This window comes from Leucopleurus acutus (assembly GCF_964270905.1).
Source record: "Leucopleurus acutus genome assembly, chromosome: 1".
In the NCBI taxonomy this organism is placed as follows: Eukaryota; Metazoa; Chordata; class Mammalia; order Artiodactyla; family Delphinidae; genus Leucopleurus; species Leucopleurus acutus.
This window is the reverse complement of record NC_139142.1, coordinates 102,381,775-102,398,842: the sequence shown is the minus strand read 5'-3', so window position 1 is coordinate 102,398,842 and position 17,068 is coordinate 102,381,775.

The window sequence follows — 17,068 nt, the reverse complement described above, 5'->3', positions numbered from 1 at the left end:
TTTATCTCCCAGGGATTTTTAATGGGCTTTGCTGGGGACAAACCCCTCCTCTGCCTTTTGTCCCGTTCCTCATTCTTGGAGTGCTGAGGGTGCAGACCCTTCTTCTGTAACTGCTGAGTGCTGAGTTGGGAGCCCTCATACCAGGGGACGAGGGTCAGAACTTCTCCCCAGCAGCCTCCAGGTGACGTTGATTGGCCCCAGGACCCCTGCCTCCCTGCTCGTCCGCCTGAGCACCAGCATTGGAAGTGTTATAGATTCTAATGACCTTTAAGGGTCCAGGAAAGAGATGTGCAGAGACGCTGTGGGGGCCGGTTTCACCCCACCCCACATTTGTTCGGCCACCTTAGGCTGACCGTTTCTGCCAGCCTAGATGCTCTGACCAGTAGTCTGCTCTTTCTTCAATTAGGCCCCTGAATTAACGTAAAAACAGCACCAGGTGTCAGAGCCCTGCCCGCTCAACTCCCAGACAGTCCAGGGTCAGTGGTGATCAAGGACCATGATGGCCACTGAGTCAACAGCCTTTTGAAGTAAACAGGAGTCCAGCCGGTCTTATTGGCCACCATCATCACGGTGTCTGTAGGCTTTTCTATGGTGACAGTGTGATATACGGTTCCCCCGCCAAGATTATTAGCTCCCCTCCGGGTGCAGGAAGTCCTGCAAGCAGTAGTCTACTCCTTCGGGACACACTATTGTTGTTTTATGAGAGAAACTCCAGGTCAAGTGATGTTCACACGAGTCGTCATGGTGCCCTGTTGCCCCCGGTTATCTCTCTGGATGTTGGAGTTGGAGGGCCTCCTCACTCGAGGTCGGTGTGCCCACGGAGCGAACCCTGCAACTTCAGGGCATGGTTGGTGATTAGGATCACCACGTGGGGTCCTTTTCCCTTAGGAGGGAGGTGGCCTTTTGGGCTGCTGATTTCCAGGTTTTTAGATACCGCCAGTATCTTGGCCAGATGTGGCAGTGGGCCAAGCCCCTTGGTGACTGTAGTTTATCCTACCTGGATGGCATTCTTGCGTTGTTCCATTTCAAGTGGTCCCAGTTTTTGCACTAATTCTCCAATGGCGATTCACCTTTCACCGGGAATGGAAAGGTCAAAGGGTTTAGCTCAATTAGGGAGTTCCAGGGCAAGGGTCTGAATTGACTGCTCTTTCCATTCTTGAAAGGCCACTTCTGGATTCTGTTCAAAAGGATCATCGTCTTTTCCTTTCAGTGTTTCATATAGAGGCCCAGCTAGTAGACTGTAGTTAGGGATCCAGAAGCAGCAAACCCTGGCCTCCCCAGGAACCCCTAAGCTGTCTTCTAGTTTTAGAAAGGGGTAAGGCTGCAAATGGTTTCTTCCCTTTCCTGGGATGGGCTTCTCTGACCTTGTGTGAGAATGAAGCCCAGGCAGGTCACTGCAGTCTGTGATATTTGAGCTTTTTCTTGGACAACTTCTATCCTTTATTGGCTTGGTAGTTCAGAGGCCTCCTTAGTAGGGCTGGCGATCAGAATGTCGTCTGCATATTGAAGGAGGGTTTCCTTTTCCAGAGGTAGAACTTTTCGGTCTTTAGCTAAGCTTTCCCCAAAGATGGTGTGGGAATTTTTGAACCCTTGGGGCAAGACGGCCCGGAAGTATTGTTTTAGTTGTATGTTGAGTCCTGCCACTCACAAGCCAAAATTTCTTGTGACTCTGGGACTAATGGAATACAAAAGAAGGCATCATTGAAGACTAATACAGAATACCATGTCCTGGTGGTTGGTAGAATGACCAGCAGGGTGTAGGAATCAGGAGCAACTGGAGGTATATCCTCGGTGGCTTCACTGACTGTCCTGACATCCTTTACCAGGTCCCCAGCAGCCCATGGGGCTCTCGTGGTCAGGCCAATCCCAGGATATGGAGCTCTCCTGGGCAGGTACCCCACCCCCAACCCAGCCCACGGGGCTCTCATGGTCAGGCCCCTCCCAGGATACAGAGCTACCCTTGCAGGTACCGTGGCAGGGCTGGGCACACAGGAACCATGCACATAGCCCTCATTGAAGAGCACCCCCAGCTCACCTGTCGCTCAGAGCTGACACAGAGCACCTCAGAGCAGGACTTGAACTAACAAACACCAGCTCCGACAGGTCTGTGACCCTGGGCATCACTCTGTGTGGCCTCCCTCCACCTGGTCTTCCAGAGACTTCCACTGCACCCAGGGCACCAGGCCTCTGTCTCCAACCACCACCCACCCCTCCTCTCCCTGACTCCTGGGTTCCTCTCATTAGGAGAGGGTTTTCTTGAAGTTGTCTCCCACTCATGGGCCAGATAAAATGATTAGAAAACAAGCCAAAGCTGCAGCCCCTTGTCTATCCTGACTCTCAGGAGCCCACACCTGTTCCTTGGACCTGGCCGGTTCAGCAAGTTCCATTTTCTGCAACTGTGAGCCCCTGAGGGGTGATGATTGGCTGACCTGGGCAACCTTACCATGCCGGCCAGCCCTCCCCAGGTGTGCCTGGGTTGAGATCAATATAAATACCACTCCAGGCAGCAAAAGCCCCTGCAGCTGTGCCTGACGCCATTTTCTCTGCCCTGTCAGCAGTCTCGGGGCTGGGCTGGTGGGAGGGAGTGAGAGGCCACGGCTTTGTGGGTGGCCCAGTGTGAGTGGGGCTCTGCTGGACTTTCTGCAGCAGTTGCCAGGCTGCCACCTGCTAAAGAAGAGGATGTGTCACCCATACCTGCTGCTGGAATTTCTCCCTGGGCAGAGGTGAGGAAGGAAAAAAGCAGTGGGGGCAGGGACAGGACGGGTATCTCAGGCAGGGAAATGGAAATCTTCCAGAAGAGCACCCAGGGCCAGGACCATCCTGGCTGGCCTGCAGGCACCAAGTCAGCTGGCGTGCTGTCACTCGTGTGGCTCCATGGCCCTTCCTCTAGGCTTTCAAGTCCTTGTATATATTCAGGTGTTTTACCTGGGAAGGGCGGGAACAGTTCAGCAGCAACTGGCCTGGGGCTCAGCTCACGTTTACTCACAGATGCCTCGGCACGGTGCCCCAGCTTTGCAATGAGGACGCTTGTTGTGTGGGGGCTGCTGGCTGAATGGGAGACGATTCCCCACCACTGACCAACTTCAGAATTGTTTACAACTGGAGCAAGTGCCCTGATACGGTTTTCCTCTGAGTAACTGGTGGGTTCTGTTTTTTTTTTTCTCTTTTTTGTTTTTGGTTCAAGGTAGATTTTATTCCTCTTTTTTGTATTTACAGATATAAGCATGGAAATAATTTATTCATATAAATGTATGTGAAGGGAATAATTGTTTTTTCTGTTTTATTTTTTAAATTTTATTTCTTTTTAATTTTGAATTTTATTTTATATTTTTATACAGCAGCTTCTCATTGGTTATCTATTTTATACATATAAATGTTTACATGCCAATCCCAATCTCTCAACTCCTCCCACCACCACCCCTCCAAGAGCTTTCCCCCCTTGTTGTCCATACGATTGTTGTCTACATCTGTTGCTCTATTTATGCCTTGCAAAACGGTTAATCTGTACAGTTTTTCTAGGTTCCACATATATGCATGAATATACAAGATTTGTTTTTCTCTTTCTGACTTACTTCACTCTGTATGACAGTCTCTAGATCCATCGACGTCTCTACAAATGACCCAATTTCATTCCTTTCATGGCTTAGTAATATTCCATTTTATATATGTACCACATCTTTATGCATTCGTCTGTCTGTGGGCATTTAGGTTGCTTCCATTACCTCGATATTGTAAATAGTGATGCAATGAACATTGCGGTGAATGTCTCTTTTTGATTTATGGTTTTGTCTGGGTATATGTCCAGTCCTGGGATCGCTGTATCATATGGTAATTCTATTATTAGTTTCTTAAGAAACTCCATATTGTTCTCCATAGTGACTGTATCAACTTATATTCCCAACAATAGTGGAAGAGGGTTCCTTTTCTCCACACCCTTTCCAGCATTTGTTGTTTGTAGATTTTCAGATGATGCCCATTCTAACAGGTGTGAGGTGATACCTCATTGTTGAGTCCATTTCGTTGAGCAGGGGGTAGGTCTTGTCTATTACATATTTGGCTTATGGAACGGTATCTGTGCTAATTTCAATCTCTGGTTTTATGCAGCACCCCCTTAACTCACCTTTCCCTTTAAGCAAGCATAAGTTGGTTTTCTAATCTTGAGACCCTGTTCTGTTTTGTAATTCAGTTCATGTGTAGCCAAGTTTACATTCCGTGCATTAGTGATACCTTATGATGTTTCTTTTTCTGTGTGACTTATTTCACTTAGAATCATCATGCCTCAATCCACTCATTATGCTGGTACAGGCCTGGTGACACAGATTTCATTGCTGAGTGGTATTCTGTTGTACGTAAGTACCGCAACTTCTTTATCAATTATTTGTTCTCTGGGATATTTAACTCGTACTGTAGAAGAGGTTCCTGTAAACAGAGCCGTCCCAAATTTTGGGGTGGCTGTGTCTTTTTGATTTTAATTTCCCTAAGCTATAGGACCATAAGTGGAAATGCCCTAGACTCTGTTGCTTTGTTTTTCAGATGTATCAGGAAACACCATACACTTCTCCAGAGTGGCTGTTGGCAATTTACATCCCGCCCATCAGCATAACAAGGCTCCTTTTTCCCCATGGCCTGTCTTGCCTTTCTGGATTTTACACTTTTCTCAGATGGCCCTTTAGACCGGGGGGAAGTGACACTTCATAGTAGTTCGGATTTCCATTGCAAGCTTGCTTGGTTTGCCAAAAAGGGCGTATGTGTTTTTTCCTGAATATATTCAGGAACAAACTCATACGCCCTTTGTTGCCAAGTGCATCATTGTCGATGTTCTGCCTCTTTTCCTATGCTTTAAATGCAATTCCAGTCTACCTCCTGAAATCGGTTTCCTGAAATTCTGCCCCGCTTTCAAGTCCTCTTCGCAGCCTTACTTCAATATATTTTTGGACGTTATCTGTTATTTATAACTCTCCTGGTTTGTGAATTACAGGGCCCCTGAGCTCCTTTCTTCAACTCGCTTTCTTGTGAGCTGGCCGCAAACCCGCAAGACTGCTTCAGGCCCTAATCTGCTTCTGGCAGGGCACGCTGAGCCTTTGGTTAATTTCTCTTCCTGGTGGGAAATGAGTGTTAAATATACCCGTCCAGACACCTACCTCACTCTCAACCCCTTGGTGATGTGGGTCCTCTGGTTTGTGGCCACCTTTGCTGGGTTCCTCACCTTTCGATGATGTGGCCCCACTAGTGTGAGGACACTCCTGCTTGGTTCTCATCCACGTGGTTATGTGGACCCCCTGGTGAGAGTCTGTTCCTGGCTTTGTTCCTCACCCACCTGTGAGGGAGACCCTCTGCTGATAGGTCACTCCTGCATGGCTGGCACACATTGCCTTGGTGAAGTCAGCCGTGTGGTGGCAGTTGGAGCGTGCTGGGAATCTCCTCCCCCCGGTGATGAGGACCCTCTTGCGTCAGGCCCTAACTGCTGGACTCACCAACTTTTCTTAGGGAGCCCGGTGATGCTTTGGCACTCCTCTTAGGATCCCATCTCCATGGGGTTGTGGGCCTTCTGCTCTGAGGTCCCAACGGCTGGGTTGTTCACATTTTCATGATGTGGGCTCTCTGGTGTTCACAGAAGCCTGGATCCCATAGCCTCTGTGCTCTTGGCCGCCTGCTGGGAGGTTCCAACTGCTGGATTCCTCACTTTTTTAATTTTTTGGGCCCTCTGTTGTGAGGATCCTCCTGCCTTCCTCACTCCCATCCCCTTCGTGATGTGTGTCGTCTGGTTTGAGGCCACATGTGCTGGGTTCCTCACCTTTCGATGATGTGGGACCAATGGTCTTAGGAGACTCCTGCCTGGTTCCCATCCCCTTGCTGATGTGGGCCCTCAGGTGAGAGTCTGATCCTGGCTGGGTTCCTCACTCTTCTGTGAGGTGGGCCCTCTGCTGTGAGGTCAATCATGCCTGTCTGGCACAGGTCACCTTGGCGACGTGGGCCCTCTGGTGGCAGTTGGAGTGTGCTGGGATCCTCCTCCCCTCGGTGATGAGGGCCCTCTTGCCTTAGGCCATAACTGCTGGGCTCCCCACATTTTCTGATGTGTGCCAAGTGAGTGAGGAGACTCTTGCCAGGTTCCCATCCCCATGGCGATATGGGCCTTCTGCTCTGAGGTCAAGACGGCTGGCTTGCTCACAGTACCATGATGTGGGCCCTCTGCTGTGAGTTCACTCCGGCAAGGATCCCTTATCATCGGTGCTCTGAGCCGCCTGCTGGGAGGTTCCAACTGCTGGATTCCTCAACTTTTTTATTCTATGTGCCCTCTGTTGTGAGGCTCCTCCTGCCTGCCTCACTGCCAGCCCCTTGGTGATGACTGTCCTATGGCTTGAGGCCACATGTGCTGCGTTCCTCACCTTTCGATGATGTGACCCCACTCGTGTGAGGACACTCCTGCCTGGTTCCCATCCCCTTGGTGAGGTGGGCCCTCTGGCGAGAGTCTAATCCTGGCTGGGTTCCTCAACGTTCTGTGAGGTAGGCCCTCTGCTGTGAGGTCACTCCTGCCTGGCTGGCACACGTCACCTTGGAGACGTGAGCCCTCTGGTGGCAGTTGGAGCGTGCAGGGCGCCTCCTCCTCTGGTGATGACGGCCCTCTGGCGTCAGGCCCTAAATGGTGGGCTCCCCACATTTTCTGATGTGCGCCCAGTGGTGCGAGGACACTCCAGCCAGGTTCCCATTCCCATGGGGATGTGGTCCTTCTGCGCTGAAGTCTCAACTCCTGGGTTGCTCACAGTTTTGTGATGTGGGCCCTCTGCTGTGAGTTCACTGTGGCCTGGATCCCATAGCCTCGGTGTTCTGGGCCGCCTGCTGGAAGGTCTAAATGCTGGAATCCTCACGTTTTTTATATTATGTGCCCTGTGTTGTGAGGCTACTCCTGCCTGCCTCACTCCAAGGCCCTTGGTGATGTGGGTCCTCTGGTTTGAGGACACATGTGCTGGGTTCCTCACCTTAAGATGATGAGGCCCCACTGGTGTGAGGATAATCCTGACTGGGTCCCATCCCCTTTGTGATGTGGGCCCTCTGGTGAGAGTCTGATCCTGGCTGGGTTCCTCACCCATCTGTGAGGTGGGCCCTCTACTATCAGGTAACTCTTGCCTGGGTTGCTCACCTCGCCTTGTTGACATGAGCCCTCTGGTGGCAATTGGACCCTGCTGGGAGCCTCCTCAGCTCTGTGATGAGGGCCCTCTGACGTCAGGCCCTAACTGCTGGGCTCCCCAACTTTTCTTAGTGAGCCCAGTGTTGCTCAAGCACTCCTCTTAGGTTCCCATCCCCATGGGGATGTGGGCCTTCTGCTCTGAGGTTCCAACGGCTGGGTTGATCACAATTTCATGATGTGGGCTCTCTGGTGTTAGTTCACTGTGGCCTGGATCCCATAGCCTCTGTGGTCTTGGCTGCCTGCTGGGAGGTTCCAACTGCTCGATTCCTCAACTTTTGTATTCTATGGGTCCTGTGTTGTGATGCTCCTCCTGCCTGCCTCACTCGCAACCCCTTCGTGATGTGGGTCTTCTGGTTTGAGGCCACATGTGCTGGGTTAGGCAACTTTCAATGATGTGGCCCCACTGGTGTGAGGACACTCCTGCCTGGTTCCCATCCCCTTGGTGATGTGGGCCTTCTGGTGACAGTCTTATCCTGGCTGGGTTCCTCACTCTTCTGTGAGGTAGGCCCTCTGCTGTGAGGTCAATCCTGCCTGACTTGCACACATCACCTTGGCGACGTGGGCCCTCTGTTGGCACATGGAACCTGCTGGGAGCCTCCTGCCCTCGGTGATGACGGCCCTCTAGCATCAGGCTCTAACTGCTGGGCTCCCCACGTTTTCTGATGTGAGCCCAGTGATGCCAGGACACTCCTGTCAGGTTCCCATCCCCATGGGGATGTGGGCTTTCTGCTCTGAGGTCCCAATGCCTGGGTTGCTCACAGTTTCATGATGTGGGCTCTCTGCTGTTAGTTCACTCCTGCCTGCATCCCATAGCTTCTGTGCTCTCGGCCGCCTGCTGGGAGGTTCCAAATGCTGGATTCCTCACTTTTTTTATTCTTTGGGCCCTCTGTTTTTAGGCTACTCCTACCTGCCTCACTCCCATCCCCTTTGTGATGTATGTCCTCTGATATGAGGCCACATGTGCTCGGTTCCTCACCTTTCGATGATGTGGCCCCACTGGTGGGAGAACAGTCCTGACTGGTTCCCATCCCCTTGGTGTTGTGGGCCCTCTGGTGAGAGTCTCATCCTGCCTCGGTTCCTCACCCTTCTGTGAGATAGGCCCTCTGCTGTGAGGTCACTACTGCCTGGCTGGCGCATGCCACCTTGTAGACGTGGGCCCTCTGTTGGCAGTTGGAACCTGCTGGGAGTCTCCTCCCCTCAGTTATGAGGGCCCCCTGGCATCAGGCCCTAACTGCTGGGCTCCTAACTTTTTCTGATATGTGCTAAGTGGTGCAAAGCCACTCCTGCCAGGTTCCCATCCCAATGGGGATGTGGGCCTTCTGTTCTGAGGTCCCAACAGCTGGGCTGCTCACAGGTTCATGATGTGGGCCCTCTGCTGTGAGTTCACTGCGGCCTGGATCCCATAGCCTCGGTGCTCTGGGCCACTTGCTGGGAGGTTCCAACTGCTGGATTCCTCAACTTTTATATTCTATGGACCCTGTGTTGTGAGGCCAGTCCTGCCAGCCTCATTCCGAACCCCTTGGTGATGTGGTTCCTCTGGTTTGAGGACACATGTGCTGGGATCCTCACCTTTCGATGATGTTGTCCCACTGGTGTGGGGACACTCCTGCCTGGTTCCCATCCCCTTGGTGATGTGGGCCCTCTGGTGAGAGTCTGATCCTGGCTGTGTTCCTCACCCTTCTGTGAGGTGGGCCCTCTGCTGTGAGGTCACTCCTGCCAGGCTGGCACACATCACCTTGGCGACGTTGGCCCTCTGGTGGCAGCTGGAGCCTGCTGGGAGCCTCCTCCTCTCGGTGATGAGTGCCCTCTAGCGTCAGGCCCTAACTTCTGAGCACCCCACGTTTTCTGATGTGAGCCCAGTGATGCCAGGACACTCCTGTCATGTTCCCATCACCATGGGGATGTGGGCCTTCTGCTCTGAGGTCCCAATGTCTGGGTTGCTCACAGTTTCATGATGTGGGCTGTCTGGTGTTAGTTCACTCTGGCCTGGTTCCTCTAGCCTCTGTGCTCTGGGCCGCCTGCTGGGAGGTTCCAACTGCTGGATTCCTCACCTTTCTTATTTTTGGGCCCTCTGTTATGAGGCTCCTCCTGCCTGCCTCACTCCCAGCCCCTTGGTGATGGGTGTCCTATGGTTTGAAGCCACATGTTCTGGGTTCCTCACCTTTAGATGATGTGGCCCTACTCATGTGAGGACACTCCTGCCTGGTTCCAATCCATTTGGTGATGTGGGCCCTCTGGTGCGAGTCTGATCCTGACTGGGTTCGTCACACTTCTCTGAGGTGGGCCCTCTGCTGTGAGGTCATTCGTGCCTGGTTGGCACACATCGCCTTGGTGACGTCAGCCCTCTGGTGGCAGTTGGAGCCTGCTGGGAGCCTCCTTCCCTTGGTGATGAGGGTCCTCTGGCGTCAGGCCCTAACTGCTGGTCGCCCAAAATTTTCTGATACGTTCTCAGTGGTGCGAGGACACTCCTACCAGAATTCCATCCCCATGGGGATGTGGGCCTCCTGCTCTGAGGTCCCAATGGCTGGGTTGCTCAGTTTCATGACATGGGCCCTCTTCTGTGAGTTCACTGTGGCCTGGATCCCATGGCCTCGGTGCTCTGGGCCGCCTGCTGGGAGGTTCCAACTGCTGGATTCCTCACTTTTTTATTCTATGGGCCCAGTGTTGTGAGGCTACTCCTGCCTGCCTCACTCCGAGGTCCTTGGTGATGTGGGTCCTCTGGTTTGAGGACACATGTGCTGAGTACCTCAGCTTTTGATGATGTGGCCCCACTGATGTGAAGACACTCCTGCCTGGTTCCCATCCCCTTGGTGATGTGGGCCCTCTGGTGAGAGTCTGATGTTGGCTGGGTTTCTCACCCTTCTGTGAGGTGGGACCTCTGCTGTGAGGTAACTCCTGCCTGGCATGCTCACGTTGCCTTGGCAATGTGAGCCCTCAGGTGGCAGTTGGAGCCTGCTGGGAATCTCCTCCCCTCAGGTATGAGAGCTCTGGATAAAACACATATGCCCTTTTTTGCCAAGTGCATTATTTTCCAAGTTCTGTCTCTTTTCCTATGCTTTAAGAGCTACTCCCGTGTACGTTCTGAAATCAGTTTCCAGCAATTCTGCCCCGCATTCAAGTCCTCTTCGCAGCCTTACTTCAGTATAATTTTGGATGATAGCTGTCATTTATAACTCCGCAGGTTTCTGAATTACAGTGCCCCTGAGCTCCTTTCTTCAACTCGCTTTCTTGTGAGCTGGCCGCAACACCGCAGGATCTCCTCAGGCCCTAATCTAGTTCCAGCATGGCACGCGGAGCCTTTGGTTCATTTATCTTCCTGGTGGGAAATGAGAGTTAAATTTGCCCGTCCAGACACCTACAGATAGTCTCCCATTGCTTCTCCTTATTGCTGTTCATCTTCCGAAGAAATTGCAAACTGGGCCAAACAGGAGGTTAAAGGCACTGACTCTCCAAGTGGGGAGAGTGTTAGTAAAGCGTCTGGAATGTTGCACCCGAGTACCAGGGGACGAAAACTGAGACACATTTGAACACGTTTCCCGATCACACGGTTGATCATACTCTGGGGTCCACATGCATGTTTTAGCTGAAGGAAGAATCCCTTAAACCTGGAGAGTTGAGACCCATGGAATTGGTACCATGCAATATGACTTCAAAGGGTCTGCATTTGCTCACCGAACCTCACCAATCCTATCACTGCTGCGTTTATGCCGCTGTACACACGCTTGATTCTCTTTCGGAGACATATAAATCCTTAGGTTTTAAGATTCTTACTAGTCAGGTATATTCTTAGGCGTTTAATGTGGGGTGTGGAGTCCACTTCGTTGAGCAAGGAGTAGCTCTTGTCTATTACATATTTGGCTTATGGAACGGTATCTGTGCTAATTTCAATCTCTGGTTTTATGCAGCACCCCAACTCACCTTTCCACTGAAACAAGCATAAGTTGGTTTTCTACATTTGACACCCTGTTCTGTTTTGTAATTCAGTTCCTGTGTAGCCAAGTTTACATTCCGTGTAGTAGTGATATCTTATGATGTTTCTTTTTCTGTGTGATTTATTTCACTTAGAATCATTGTACCTGAATCCACTCATTATGCTGCTACGGACCTGATGACATAGATTTCATTGCTGAGTGATATTGCATTGTACGTAAGTACCACAACTTCTTTATCCATTTTTCGCTTTCTGTGATATTGAACTTGTACCGTAAACGAGGTTCTTGTAAACAGAGCCGGCCCAAACTTTGGGGTGGCTGTGTCTTTTTGATTTTAATTTCCCTAAGCTATAGGACCATAAGTGGAAGTGCCCTAGGCTCTGTTGCTTTGTTTTTTGGATGTTTCAGGAAACACCATACACTTCTCCAGAGTGGCTGCTGGCAATTTACATCCCGCCCATCAGCATAACAAGGCTCCCAGTTCTCCATGGCCTGTCCTGCCTTTCTGGATTTTACACTTTTTTCAGATGGCCCTTTTGACCAGGGGGCAGTGAGACTTCATTGTAATGCAGATTTCCTTTGCAAGCTTGCTTGGTTGGCCAAAAAGGACGTATGCGTTTTTTCCTGAATATATTCAGGAAAAAACGCATATGCCCTTTTTGGCCAAGTGCATCATTGTGGACGTTCTGCCTCTTTTCCTATGCTTTACATGCAATTCCAGTCTACCTCCTGAAATCAGTTTCCTGCAATTCTGCCCCACATTCAACTCCTCTTGGCAGCCTTCCTTCAATATATTTTTGGAAGATAGCTGTCTTTTATAACTCTGCAGGTTTGTGAATTACAGTGCCCCTGAGCTCCTTTCTTCAACTCGCTTTCTTGTGAGCTGGCCGCAACACCGCAGGATTGCTTCAGGCCCTAGTTTGGTTCTGGCATGGCATGCTGAGCCTTTGGTTAATTCCTCTTCCTGGTGGGAAATGAGAGTTAAATTTGCACGTCCAGACACCTCCAGCTAGTCTCTCATTGGTTCTCCCTATTCCTGTTCATTTTCCACAGAAATTGCAAACTGGGCCAAACAGGAGGTTAAAGGCACTGACTCTCCAAGTGGGGAGAGTGTTAGTAAAGCATCTGGAATGTTGCACCCGAGTACCAGGGGACGAAAACTGAGACATATTTGAACACTTTTTCCGATCACACGGTGGATCGTACTCTGGGTTCCACATGCATGTTTTAGCTGAAGGAAGAATCCCTTAAACATGGAGAGTTGAGACCCATGGAATGGGTACCATGCAATATGACTTCAAAGGGTCTGCATTTGCTCACCGAACCTCACCAATCCTATCACTGCTGCGTTTATGCCGCTGTACACACGCTTGATTCTCTTTCGGAGACATATAAATCCATAGGTTTTAAGATTCTTACTAGTCAGGTATATTGTTGGCGTTTAATATGGGGTGTTGGGTCCACTTCGTTGAGCAAGGAGTAGCTCTTGTCTATTACATATTTGGCTTATGGCACGGTATCTGTGCTAATTTCAATCTCTTGTTTTATGCGGCACCCCAACTCACCTTTCCCCTTAAGCAAGCATAAGTTGGGTTTCTACATTTGAGACCCTGTTCTGTTTTGTAATTCAGTTCCTGTGTAGCCAAGTTTACATTCCGTGTAGTAGTGATATCTTATGATATTTCTTTTTCTGTGTGATTTATTTCACTTAGAATCATCGTACCTGAATCCACTCATTATGCTGCTACGAGCCTGATGACATAGATTTCATTGCTGAGTGATATTGCATTGTACGTAAGTACCACAACTTCTTTATCCATTTCTCGCTTTCTGTGATATTGAACTTGTACCGTAAACGAGGTTCTTGTAAACAGAGCCGTCCCAAACTTTGGGGTGGCTGTGTCTTTTTGATTTTAATTTCCCTAAGCTATAGGACCATAAGTGGAAGTGCCCTAGGCTCTGTTGCTTTGTTTGTTTGATGTTTCAGGAAACACCATACACTTCTCCAGAGTGGCTGCTGGCAATTTACATCCCGCCCATCAGCATAACAAGGCTCCTAGTTCTCCTTGGCCTGTCCTGCCTTTCTGGATTTTACACTTTTTTCAGATAGCCCTTTTGACTGGGGGGCAGTGAGACTTCATTGTAGTGCAGATTTCCTTTGCAAGCTTGCTTGGTAGGCCAAAAAGTGCGTATGCGTTTTTTCCTGAATATATTCAGGAAAAAACGCATACGCACTTTTTGGCCAAGTGCATCATTGTGGACGTTCTGCCTCTTTTCCTATGCTTTACATGCAATTCCAGTCTACCTCCTGAAATCGGTTTCCTGCAATTCTGCCCCGCTTTCAACTCCTCTTGGCTGCCTTACTTCAATATATTTTTGGAAGATAGCTGTCATTTATAACTCTGCAGGTTTGTGAATTACAGTGCCCCTGAGCTCCTTTCTTCAACTCGCTTTCTTGTGAGCTGGCCGCAACACCGCAGGATTGCTTCGGGCCCTAGTTTGGTTCCGGCATGGCACGCTGAGCCTTTGGTTAATTCCTCTTCCTGATGGGAAATGAGAGTTAAATTTGCGCGTCCGGACACCTCCACCTAGTCTCTCATTGGTTCTCCCTATTCCTGTTCATTTTCCACAGAAATTGCAAACTGGGCCAAACAGGAGGTTAAAGGCACTGACTCTCCAAGTGGGGATAGTGTTAGTAAAGCGTCTGGAATGTTACACCCGAGTACCAGGGGACGAAAACTGAGACACATTTGAACACGTTTCCCGATCACACGGTTGATCATACTCTGGGGTCCACATGCATGTTTTAGCTGAAGGAAGAATCCCTTAAACATGGAGAGTTGAGACCCATGGAATTGGAACCATGCAATATGACTTCAAAGGGTCTGCATTTGCTCACCGAACCTCACCAATCCTATCACTGCTGCGTTTATGCCGCTGTACACATGCTTGATTCTCTTTCGGAGACATATAAATCCATAGGTTTTAAGATTCTTACTACTCAGGTATATTCTTAGGCGTTTAATATGGGTTGTTGAGTCCACTTCGTTGAGCAAGGAGTAGCTCTTGTCCATTACATATTTGGCTTATGTAACGGTATCTGTGCTAATTTCAATCTCTGGTTTTATGCAGCACCCCAACTCACCTTTCCACTGAAGCAAGCATAAGTTGGTTTTCTACATTTGACACCCTGTTCTGTTTTGTAATTCAGTTCCTGTGTAGCCAAGTTTACATTCCGTGTAGTAGTGATATCTTATGATGTTTCTCTTTCTGTGTGACTTATTTCACTTAGAATCATCGTACCTGAATCCACTCATTATGCTGCTACGGGCCTGATGACATAGATTTCATTGCTGAGTGATATTGCATTGTACGTAAGTACCACAACTTCTTTATCCATTTTTCGCTTTTTGCGATATTGAACTTGTACCGTAAACGAGGTTCTTGTAAACAGAGCCGGCCCAACCTTTGGGGTGGCTGTGTCTTTTTGATTTTAATTTCCCTAAGCTATAGGACCATAAGTGGAAGTGCCCTAGGCTCTATTGCTTAGTTTTTTGGATGTTTCAGGAAACACCATACACTTCTCCAGAGTGGCTGTTGGCAATTTACATCCCGCCCATCAGCATAACAAGGCTCCCAGTTCTCCATGGCCTGTCCTGCCTTTCTGGATTTTACTCTTTTTTCAGAAGGCCCTTTGACCGGGCGGCAGTGAGACTTCATTGTAGGGCAGATTTCCTTTGCAAGCTTGCTTGGTTGGCCAAAAAGGGCGTATGCGTTTTTTCCTGAATATATTCAGGAAAAAACGCATACGCCCTTTTTGGCCAAGTGCATCATTGTGGACGTTCTGCCTCTTTTCCTATGCTTTACATGGAATTCCCGTCTACCTCCTGAAATCGGTTTCCTGCAATTCTGCTCCGCTTTCAAGTCCTCTTGGCAGCCTTACTTCAATATATTTTTGGACGATAGCTGTCATTTATAACTCTGCAGGTTTGTGAATTACAGTGCCCCTGAGCTCGTTTCTTCAACTCGCTTTCTTGTGAGCTGTCCGCAACACCGCAGGATTGCTTCAGGCCCTAGTGTAGTTCCGGCACGGCACGCTGAGCCTTTGGTTAATTCCTCTTCCTGGTGGGAAATGAGAGTTAAATTTGCCCGTCCAGACACCTCCAGCTAGTCTCTCTTTCGTTCTCCCTATTCCTGTTCATTTTCCACAGAAATTGCAAACTGGGCCAAACAGGAGGTTAAAGGCACTGACTCTCCAAGTGGGGAGAGTGTTAGTAAAGCATCTGGAATGTTGCACTCGAGTACAAGGGGACGTAACGAGACACATTTGAACACGTTTCCCGATCACACGGTGTATCATACTCTGGGTTCCACATGCATGTTTTAGCTGAAGGAAGAATCCCTTAAACCTGGAGAGTTGAGACCCATGGAATGGGTACCATGCAATATGACTTCATAGGGTCTGCATTTGCTCACCGAACCTGACCAATCCTATCACTGCTGCGTTTATGTCGCTGTACACACGCTTGATTCTCTTTCGGAGACATATAAATCGGTAGGTTTTTAGATTATTTCTAGTCAGGTATATTCTTAGGCGTTTAATATGGGGTGTTGAGTCCACTTCCTTGAGCAAGGAGTAGATCTTGTCTATTACATATTTGGCTTATGGAACGGTATCTGTGCTAATTTAAATCTCTGGTTTCATGCAGCACCCCAACTCACCTTTCCCCTTAAGCAAGCATAAGTTGGTTTTCTACATTTGAGACCCTGTTCTGTTTTGTAATTCAGATCCTGTGTAGCCAAGTTTACATTCCGTGTAGTAGTGATATCTTATGATGTTTCTTTTTCTGCGTGACTTATTTCACTTAGAATCATCATACCTGAATCCACTCATTATGCTGCTATGGGCCTGATGACATAGATTTCATTGCTGAGTGATATTGCATTGTACGTAAGTACCACAACTTCTTTATCCATTTTTCGCTTTTGTGATATTGAACTTGTACCGTAAACAAGATTCTTGTAAACAGAGCCGTCCCAAACTTTGGGGTGGCTGTGTCTCTTTCATTTTAATTGCCCTAAGCTATAGGACCATAAGTGGAAGTGCCCTAGGCTCTGTTGCTTAGTTTTTTAGATGTTACAGGAAACACCATACACTTCTCCAGAGTGGCTGTTGGCAATTTACATCCCGCCCATCAGCATAACAAGGCTCCCAGTTCTTCATGGCCTGTCCTGCCTTTCTGGATTTTACACTTTTTTCATATGGCCCTTTTGACCGGGGGGCAGCGAGACTTCATTGTAGTGCAGATTTCCTTTGCAAGCTTGCTTGGTTGGCCAAAAAGGGCGTATGCGTTTTTTCCTGAATATATTCAGGAAAAAACGCATACGCCCTTTTTGGCCAAGTGCATCATTGTGGACGTTCTGCCTCTTTTCCTATGCTTTACATGCAATTCCCGTCTACCTCCTGAAATCGGTTTCCTGCAATTCTGCCCCGCTTTCAAGTCCTCTTGGCAGCCTTACTTCAATATATTTTTGGACGATAGCTGTCATTTATAACTCTGCAGGTTTGTGAATTACAGTGCCCCTGAGCTCCTTTCTTCAACTCGCTTTCTTGTGAGCTGGCCGCAACACCGCCGGATTGCTTCAGGCCCTAGTGTGGTTCCGGCACGGCATGCTGAGCCTTTGGTTAATTCCTCTTTCTGGTGGGAAATGAGAGTTAAATTTGCCCGTCCAGACACCTCCAGGTAGTTTCTCATTGGTTCTCCCTATTGCTGTACATTTTCCACAGAAATTACAAACTGGGCCATACAGGAGGTTAAAGGCACTGACTCTCCAAGTGGGGAGAGTGTTAGTAAAGCGTCTGGAGTGTTGCACCTGAGTACCAGGGGACGAAAACTGAGACACATTTGAACACGTTTCCTGATCACACGGTGGATCATACTCTGTGTTC